The 9744-nt window shown below is 50.7% G+C and overlaps 3 long non-coding RNA genes across 3 annotated transcripts in view; 1 reads left to right on the forward strand and 2 right to left on the reverse strand.

The window, feature by feature from the left end:
* The window catches only part of LOC146693009 (uncharacterized), a 63512-nt gene extending 62699 nt beyond the window's left edge, over positions 1–813 (forward strand). The window contains exon 6 of the long non-coding RNA XR_014915331.1: positions 649–813. This is a non-coding gene — a long non-coding RNA (uncharacterized LOC146693009). The remainder of the gene's footprint in view (positions 1–648) is intronic.
* A 2947-nt stretch (positions 814–3760) lies between these two features.
* Positions 3761–4289, reverse strand: LOC146693011 (uncharacterized). Its single transcript, XR_014915041.1, has 2 exons — positions 4191–4289; positions 3761–4117 (listed from the first exon to the last, which is right to left on the reverse strand). It is a non-coding gene; the product is annotated as an uncharacterized LOC146693011 (long non-coding RNA).
* A 4503-nt stretch (positions 4290–8792) lies between these two features.
* Positions 8793–9368, reverse strand: LOC146693012 (uncharacterized). Its single transcript, XR_014915042.1, has 2 exons — positions 9223–9368; positions 8793–9149 (listed from the first exon to the last, which is right to left on the reverse strand). It is a non-coding gene; the product is annotated as an uncharacterized LOC146693012 (long non-coding RNA).
* Positions 9369–9744: the final 376 nt, after the last annotated feature.

Genomic DNA, 9744 nt, shown 5'->3' on the forward strand with positions numbered 1-9744 from the left:
GAAGAATATGATACCAGACCCCATACATGGATGTAATTAAACAAGGCCAAGTGATAGCAATAATGTATCATCCACCAGAGCTGAGGTCCCAGCTTCCTACAAACCAGTGTTACCAGAGACAAATGACTTACAGCAGTCACCACCATCGCTTTTAACTTTGCATGGTGCAGACACAAAGAGAGAATTCCTCCCTAACAGTGGTGGCCTGGCCTAGACAAATGGACAGTCATAATCCCCTCCAACTGGTAGGGTATGTGGTTTATTAGAATATGATACAGTGGATGTGAATTTCTCTTTTTTAGCAGTTCTGATTTAGTTTCCAGCTGATTCATCACCACACACAAGTCATACGTGACAGCTTTTACTGTTTTGGGAGCAGCTTAGCCATCTTGGAGCTACCGCCTTCATAGTTGGGTAAGCTGTTTTTCACGGGGAGTCTGATATTTATTACAACTGCCTGCTTGGGACCCCCCTGTGAGAAGGAACCATAGTGTGTAGATATAAGTAGGGCATAGGATTCTGTGTAATTAAGTTGGTGGAAATGCACCGTGGATTTAACGAAGGGGAAATGTGCATTTTTGAGCGTCCTAAATTAAGCCACTTATTCTGATATTTATTGGCAAACGCTGTTTATCTATTCTGTTACAGGAAACTCTGTTTGGGCCATGCATACAGGAACTGCTGACACGGAAAGATTTAGCTATGATTGCATATCATTACATGAATAAAATATGCATATGATTACATGAAAAAGTTTGTTCAATGATTCTTCAATTTGGGTTTGTTGGGATAGAAGGAGGAGGGGGCGCACAGCAGGCTTTGTCAATACCTTGCAAAGTAATAGGTTGATGACCTGGGTTAATAATTAACACCAAAATTACAAAAAGCAGTTTGGTAATTTTTCAATAGAGAACTGCATAGCTTCATGGTTAACATAAGCTTCCAGACACTGAGAAAGAATAATAAGAACTACAATAATTGCACTTATAACTTCTTGCTTCTTTGTGCTCTCCATTGTCGTGCACGTTCTCCTGACTCTTGGGGCTTCAAAACACGTTTCCTTTTTATCTCATACGTTCTGGTCATTTTCTTGAAACAGTAAGGACCTGCGGTGGTAAGAAAATCATTTATGACTTCCTATGTCCTGGCCAGTCCTCCAGGGCTCCTGCACAGTGTCAGGGGAATGTAGATGAGCCCACCTCAGCAGACTCTTTTTTGCCATTTTTTTTTTCAATAGACCTGCAGATGGGTTCTTGTGCACTCAGACCCCCAGCGGGACCCTTTATCCTTGCTCTAAAAATGACCATCTGAGCTCCTCATCATAGACGGTTCAAGCGAGACTGAGGCCTTTTTTCAACCCCTCATGTTTCTGTTGCCCAGAAACATTTCTGATTTACATGTACTGCTCAAAATTAAACATTATTCATCTGTTTTTTTAATGTGTCATCTTTGTCACTGAATCTACGCTTGAAGTTTTGTGCAGGGAATTCACACACAAAAGATTTATGTTGTAATTACTTGAGCATAATTACCGAGGAATCAGTTAATCAGCATAAATTAACAAACCAAATAGTTTGAAACATGTACACGAGGAATACACATACTATCCATTATTATGAAAAACATGAATCCAGGGTGCTCAAAAAATTGTTTGAAATAAAATCGACATTACTCTTGGGAGCAGAAAGTTTCCAGAACAGTCAGTCCAATTACAAGCAGGAAGATATTTTCTTCTTTGTGTTGTTTGTGTTGTGTGCTTTGTTTCCTACAAGCATACTTTAAAAAAACATTTGTAGCTACACAACATGAGCAGATCTTTTACTTCAGAATATAGGAGCAAGGATTCTAACCAAACCTTTAATTTATTCAACTTATTAAACATTTATCTTTATATTTTTTTCTGTGTCCACATTAAAAACACAAAGTACAACATGCAAAGGTTCTGTCCTGAGCCCAATTCTTACTAAACGTGACTTACACCATTATACCATCATGTGTCAAACAATACTTGCTATTGAAAGTCATCCACCATGTACCTAATTCCTATTTTGTGGAAAGGCTGAAGCCTGTCCCTGGATGAAAGGAGAAAAGCACCTGCCAATCCATCACTGTGCTACCCTGCAGTAGACAGATCCACATTTGTGCTACAGGCAGTTTATTGTCTCCAGTTAACCTGAGCTGCATGTCTTTGGACTGTGGGGAGAAACTGGAGCACCTGGAGGAAATATGCACAGACACGGGGACAAATATGTGAACCTCTCTGCTATAAAGTGACAGTGGTACTAAACCCTGTGGCTTCCCCAGTGAAATCCAGGCTAATGCTGATATTTTACAGCAGCAGCTACGCAGAGCGCACTGAGATTCTGTGCTTATGCACAAATTATGGGATTTGTTAATGCCTGCCTAAAAACAGGTGCAACCGTTAGATGGAAAAGGACGAGTAGGAGGCCACGTGTAAGGAAACATTCAGAGTGGAGCTCATTCATTAAAATCAAAAAACCCAAAAAGTGACTTTTGGTTATATTTACTCTAACGGTGCATTGTGTTATTGATAAGAAGGGAAGAGGGGGGCTTTACATAATAAAGGAGGAATATTTTGTCTGATGCTATGTTCTAATACATCACAATATGCTAGGATTACAACTGAATTCATCTTGAAGTAGACTTTTTGTCCTTCTTTTGCAGATTATAGAATGATCTTGTGGAAGGGATTAAGGATATTTGTAGACTATGATTAAACCCTGAATTTTAGATGCTCAGAAGGAGGTTGGGCCTGAAGAGGCTCGTGTTGGGAGTCAGTGCATTTTATAGCGAGAGCGTCTGTGGCACTTTGTGAATTTTACATGCAAAACATATATATATATAACATATGGAAAAGTGACAACTACTTGTGGTAATTACAGGAAAGCGCCCTGCCCCGCCAGAAATATTAGTTCACATGAATCAGTGTTTGATCATTTTGATACTGGGCGTTAAACATTCCTTATTGAGGTTAAAGTTATTAAATACTAATCAAACATGAAAACTAAGCACAGAATATTAACTTTAATCTCTGTACCTACTCAGGAATTTTCCTTTAAGAATATTGAATGTGTAAGTGTGTTAGCTTTACAAATGTGGCTCAGCATAAGAATAGATTTCACTCAGCATAAATTCTCTTTCTAAATCACATATTGCATGAATATGTTTCCTTTAGATTACAGTTAACAAGCTCTGTGTGTGGCTGAGGTTACTGCTTATGTGCTCTGACAAGGTGCTGTTTGCAGTTTCTCCCAAAGGAGGCTGAGCACTCTGGATTACAAGCAAGGCTAGCGTTTAGCTGCCACCCCAGACAACATGACTCATAAGCTCTAAAGAGCTGCCACATATGTCTGCATCATAAGTCCATTTGTGATATGACAACATGACCTTTGGATTGAGGCCCATCTGTTCTGCTTCAAATGTTTAGGAGAATTGCTTTGTGTTTGCACCGACTCAAGTTTTAGAAAATGTACAAACAACCATCTTTAAAAAAAGAAAAGATCTAATCCTCAGTGGAAGCTTTAACAAGCAGTAAATCCAAGAACACTGCGGTGTACTACATGTTCATTTTTCATCATATTTCATTTTGCTCTGCCTTCTTGGATTAAATATTTGATCATTTTCAGTGTAGTTGTGTTTCACTGTATTTTTGTTCCAGAATAATTCTGAATTTGTCACGGCTCAACGGCACGAGGGAACAGGGATGGACACAGGCGCAGAAACCAACCCGGAAGCGAGGTGACAGAAAACAAATGATTTATTTCCGCCCACAGGAAAACAAAGGTGAAACACAAAGCGACGCCACCACACTAGTGGCGCGTAGGATTCGTCTGTGATAATGAGGGCGACCTAGACACCTCTAGGAGACGGCTGAACAGCGGGGACAGCGGGGAGGTAGAAACAGGACTAGGTAGGGGCCGGGGCATTGGTTTCAGATGGAGGGGACAGGTGGAGCGGAAAACCCGGAAGCGGTCGAGGCGTGGGGAGGCAGGCAGGTGAGCCGTGGGCCGGCAGGCCACGTTGTGTGAGCAGCTGGCGGCCCAGGTCCAGGAGGACGGGAGCGAGGGGAACAAGATCTCCACTCCGGGTGCTATCGCTGAGGACAAGAAAAGACAGGTCAGTCATCACACGGCGTTAAGACAAGGTTTAGGATGCTCCACTGAACTAACATGGGAATAGCAGGTACTCAGGCGATGAGTGGTTGAGAGCGCAGGTCTGATATACCGCTGGCACGATTGCTCACAGGTGGTCAGCCAGGGAGGGGCAACCGGACTCCACCTAAAGGAGGAGGAGCCGCTGTCTGAGACCTGCAGGTGCCCAACCAGACCATGACACCACCCCCCCCTCAAGGGTCGCCTCTCGGCGACCGGCCTCTGTAGAATGCCGAAAGCAAGGCGGGGTCGAGAATCCGGGACCGGGGAACCCAGGACCTCTCCTCCGGCCCGTACCCCTCCCAGTCGACCAGGAACTGCCTGCCCCTTCCCCGGCGGCGTACATCCAGGATGCGGCGGACCGTGAAGGCAGGATGCCCACCGATGAGCCGGGCGGGCGGCGGGGCAGCAGGAGGCGGGCACAACGGACTCACAACAACCGGCTTGACTTGGGAGACGTGGAAGGTCGGGTGGACCCGTAACGAGGAGGGCAACTTTAGCCTGACCGCGGAGCGGCCAACCACCCGCTCCACCTCAAAAGGACCGATGAAGCATGGGGCCAACTTGCAGGAGTCCGTCCTGAGGGGAATGTCTCTGGCGGATAGCCACACCTTCTGTCCCCGGGCGTAGGCAGGTGCCGCCTTGCGGCGGCGATCCGCGTAGCGGCGCTGGCGGGCGACGGACAGGCCCAAGGCCCGGCGGGTGCGCGACCACACCCGTCGGCAGCGTTGCAGATGGTGCTGGACGGAGGGGACCTCAAGGTCGGTCTCGCGCTCCGGAAAAAGGGGTGGCTGGTAGCCGAGAGAGGCCTCAAAAGGCGAGAGACCCGTCGCTGACGAGGTGAGGGAGTTGTGTGCGTACTCCGCCCACGGCAATAACGATGACCAGGAAGCCGGGTTGGAGGCAGCGACGCAGCGGAGAGTGGCCTCCAATTCCTGGTTGAGGCGTTCAGTCTGACCATTAGTCTGAGGGTGGTGTCCAGAGCTCAAACATGGCTTCGCTCCCAGGGATGTACAGAACGCCCTCCAGACCTGCGATGTAAATTGCGGTCCCCTGTCTGAGACGACCTCCGAGGGTATCCCGTGCAGCCTAAACATATGGTCGACTAGCAGATTAGCGGTTTCAGTGGATGTGGGGAGTCTCTCGAGGGCGACAAAGTGAGCTGCTTTGGAAAACCTGTCGACCACAGTGAGGATCGCGGTCTTGCCAGAAGAAACAGGTAGACCAGTAACGAAATCCAAAGAAATATGCGACCAGGGGCGCCGTGGAATAGAGAGAGGTTGCAGCAACCCAGCCGGGCGTTGCGTGTTAGATTTGCCCCTAGCACAAACACAGCAGGCGGCCACATACTCCTTGACATCTTTATCAATAGACCCCCACCAGAAATACCTTTTAATAAGGGCACTCGTCCGTGCGCCTCCTGGATGGCAGGAGAATCTCCCCTTGTGGACCCAGTCGATCACTTTGGAGCGGGCCGCCTTAGGGACAAAGCGGCGGTCAGGGGGCCCTGTGCCGGGGTCCGGCTCGGTCTCCAGTGCCCGACGGATGTCCTCCTCCACCTCCCACGTGAGGGAACCAACCTTGACGCTCGCAGGGAGGATGGTGGGCACGGCGGACGACTCCCCCGCGGCGTCAAACTGCCGGGAAAGGGCATCCGGTTTCACGTTGCGGGACCCTGGGCGGTAAGAGATTGAAAAGTTAAAGCGACTGAAAAACATGGACCAGCGTGCCTGACGTGAGTTCAGTCTCTTGGCTGCACGAATGTACGTCAAGTTCTTGTGATCTGTCCACACTATGAATGGGTGCTCCGCCCCCTCGAGATAGTGCCGCCACTCCTCCAAGGCCAGCTTCACAGCCAACAGTTCCCTATCCCCCACGTCGTAATTCCGCTCAGCAGGTGATAAACGACGGGAGAAAAAGGCGCACGGATGGAGCTTGGACGCCGTGCCGGAGCGCTGGGATAACACCGCCCCCACCCCGATGTCAGATGCATCCACCTCGAGAATAAACTGTCTCCCGGGGTCGGGGTGAACCAAAACCGGCGCCGAGGTAAACAGTGCCTTTAACTTGGTAAACGCTGCTCCGGCCTCCTGGCTCCAAATAAAAGGGAGCTTCGGTGACGTCAGCCGGGTCAGCGGCGCTGCTACCTGGCTGTAGTTCCTGACGAAGCGCCGGTAGAAGTTTGCGAAGCCCAAGAAGCGCTGCAGATGCCGCCGGGACGCAGGTACGGGCCACTGCACGACTGCCGTAACCTTAGCCGGGTCAGTCTTCACCTGCCCCCCCGCGAGGACGTAGCCCAGGAAGGAGACGGAAGGTGAGTGGAACATGCATTTCTCCGCCTTTACGTACAATTTGTTTTCCAGCAACCGCTGCAGCACGGCTCTGACGTGCGCCCGATGTTCCACCACGTCTTTGGAAAAAATCAGAATATCGTCGAGATAAACGAAGACGAAGCGGTCCAGGAAATCTCGCAGGACGTCGTTCACCAGGTTTTGAAAGACCGCCGGGGCGTTTGTGAGACCGAAGGGCATCACTAAATATTCGAAGTGCCCCAAGTGAGTGTTAAAAGCGGTTTTCCACTCGTCGCCCTCCCTGATTCTGACGAGGTGATATGCATTCCTGAGGTCTAACTTGGTAAAAATGGTGGCACCGTGAAGCGGCTCAAAGGCGGAACTGATCAGCGGCAATGGGTATTTGTTTTTTACTGTTATGTCATTAAGCCTCCTGTAATCAATACAGGGACGGAGCGAGCCGTCCTTCTTACCGACAAAGAAGAATCCGGCCCCGACAGGCGAAGAGGAGGGTCTGATGATGCCGGCCGCCAGGGAGTCCTTTATGTACTTTTCCATGGCTGCCTTCTCAGGATGAGACAGATTGTAAAGGCGGCTCGTGGGTAGGGGGGAGCCCGGTAACAACGTAATGGAACAGTCATATGGCCTGTGCGGGGGCAGTGCTTGGGCTTTGTCCTTGTTAAACACCTCCCTCAAATCGTGGTACACTGACGGTACGACAGAAAGGTCCACGGCAGCACTCGCGTCACGTGCGGGCTCGGCAACGGCTGACGGCGGGGCTGAGACGAGACAATTGGCATGGCAAAACGGGCTCCAACTCATTACTTTTTGCCCAGCCCAATCCAGATGTGGGTTATGTAGCTTTAGCCAGGTGAAACCAAGGACGATGGGGATGCTGGAGGAATGGAACGTCAGGAAGGGGAGCCTTTCCCTATGGTTGCCTGAGGCGACTACAGTAACAGGAGCGGTACGGTGAGTGATGTGGGAGAAAACTTGGTTATCCAGTGCTTTAACTGGGAGGCTAGACTCCAACTCGAACAGGGGAATATCCAGTTGCTTGGCTAGTTTCATATCAATGAGACTCTGCTCAGCGCCCGAATCGATTAACGCCCGGGACGTGTGGGTTGCGGAGCCGAGCAAGAGCGTAACCGGCAACAGGAAGCGGGGCTTAGAATCACTATAGGTACCGCCCACCCGTATCCCCGGACTTACCGGCGGGCGTCCCCTTTTCCCTTCTCCGGACAGGCGGCAATGAAATGCTCCGCGGAACCGCAGTAAAAACACGAACGAGCGCGGCGACGTCTCTCTCTCTCTTGCGGAGACAACCGGGATCGCCCGAGCTGCATGGGTTCCGGTTCCGGGTCAGCCCTCTCCCCAGCGACTGGGGCTGATGGCTGAACCGGAAGCGGCGACGGGGGAATGTAAACAGGTGACGCACGCCGCACTGGCCGACGGGTGCTGGACTTCCTCTCCCGCTCTCGCTCCCGCAGTCTGTTGTCAATGCGAAGCGAGAGCGTGGCTAACTCCTCGAAGGTAACCGGTTCGTCACGGGACGCTAGCTGATCCTTCATGTCCTCGTTAAGCGACTGCGAGTAGACTCCCTGAAGGGCTTTATCGGGCCAGCCGACTGCCGCTGCGGCGGTGCGGAAGTCGATCAAGTAGTCCGCGATGCTACGGCGGCCCTGGCGGAGATTTAACAGCCGGCGAACCGCACTGCCCACCGAGACGGGGTGGGCAAAAGTCCTTTTGAATTCGCCGAGAAAAGCATCGTAGCTACAGGACGGCAACGGGTGTGTGCTCAGGTAAGCCTCGGCCCAATTCAGGGCTCGGTCGCGCAGTTTCCCGATTATATAAGAAACTCGAACCGTGTCCGAAACAAAAGAGCGGGGCGAACGTCCGAACGCCAGCTCGCACTGTAACAGAAAACCGCTACAGGCCCCTGGGTCACCCGCATACGGCTCCGGCTCCGGGGAGGCCGCGTCGCGAAACAGGTGACCCCGCTGGGGCTCGGGATCCGCCGCGGGCTGAGGCAACGGCGCGGTCGGGGCAGGCAGCGCTGAGCTACCGGCGGCGGGTTCCGACTCCGCCGAGGGTTGAAGGGACTGAATGTCGGATTGCATTTTAGCCTGCTCGTCTGTGAGTGTGTGCACTTGAGCCAGTAGGTACTGCAGCGTCTGTTCGTGGCTACCGATAATAGCCCCCTGCTTACTGATCGCTACGCGGGCTGGGTCCGCTGTGTCCATATAACTGGCCTGAGTACACTGTCACGGCTCAACGGCACGAGGGAACAGGGATGGACACAGGCGCAGAAACCAACCCGGAAGCGAGGTGACAGAAAACAAATGATTTATTTCCGCCCACAGGAAAACAAAGGTGAAACACAAAGCGACGCCACCACACTAGTGGCGCGTAGGATTCGTCTGTGATAATGAGGGCGACCTAGACACCTCTAGGAGACGGCTGAACAGCGGGGACAGCGGGGAGGTAGAAACAGGACTAGGTAGGGGCCGGGGCATTGGTTTCAGATGGAGGGGACAGGTGGAGCGGAAAACCCGGAAGCGGTCGAGGCGTGGGGAGGCAGGCAGGTGAGCCGTGGGCCGGCAGGCCACGTTGTGTGAGCAGCTGGCGGCCCAGGTCCAGGAGGACGGGAGCGAGGGGAACAAGATCTCCACTCCGGGTGCTATCGCTGAGAACAAGAAAAGACAGGTCAGTCATCACACGGCGTTAAGACAAGGTTTAGGATGCTCCACTGAACTAACATGGGAATAGCAGGTACTCAGGCGATGAGTGGTTGAGAGCGCAGGTCTGATATACCGCTGGCACGATTGCTCACAGGTGGTCAGCCAGGGAGGGGCAACCGGACTCCGCCTAAAGGAGGAGGAGCCGCTGTCTGAGACCTGCAGGTGCCCAACCAGACCATGACAGAACTTGAAGGTCCTTGTTGTTCATTTTATATACATCTTGGTATTAATTTATGTAAAGCAATTTGTTCATACACTTTTTAACATCTTGAAAGATCTGCTTCAGATGTGTACTTACATGGTCTGTCTGAGAACTACACCGTGCGCTCCGATCATCTGTTGTATGTTGGATACTTTGCTGCTCTTGTTAATGAAGATAATTCTCTATAACATGTCCTCATTTTTTAGGGTTGTAAATAAATTTATGGCAAGAATCGTTCATCACAGATTCTGTGTCCACTTACTTCTGATTGAAAATTGGAGTCAACTTTATTACTTTCATCAGCTCATCTTCGCTCCGTCAGGCTGCTGCTGCTAGGA

This window comes from Copadichromis virginalis, linkage group LG15, assembly GCF_057382275.1.
Source record: "Copadichromis virginalis isolate Kocher_CV1m ecotype Utaka linkage group LG15, C_Virginalis_male_GT1.1, whole genome shotgun sequence".
Taxonomy (NCBI): Eukaryota; Metazoa; Chordata; class Actinopteri; order Cichliformes; family Cichlidae; genus Copadichromis; species Copadichromis virginalis.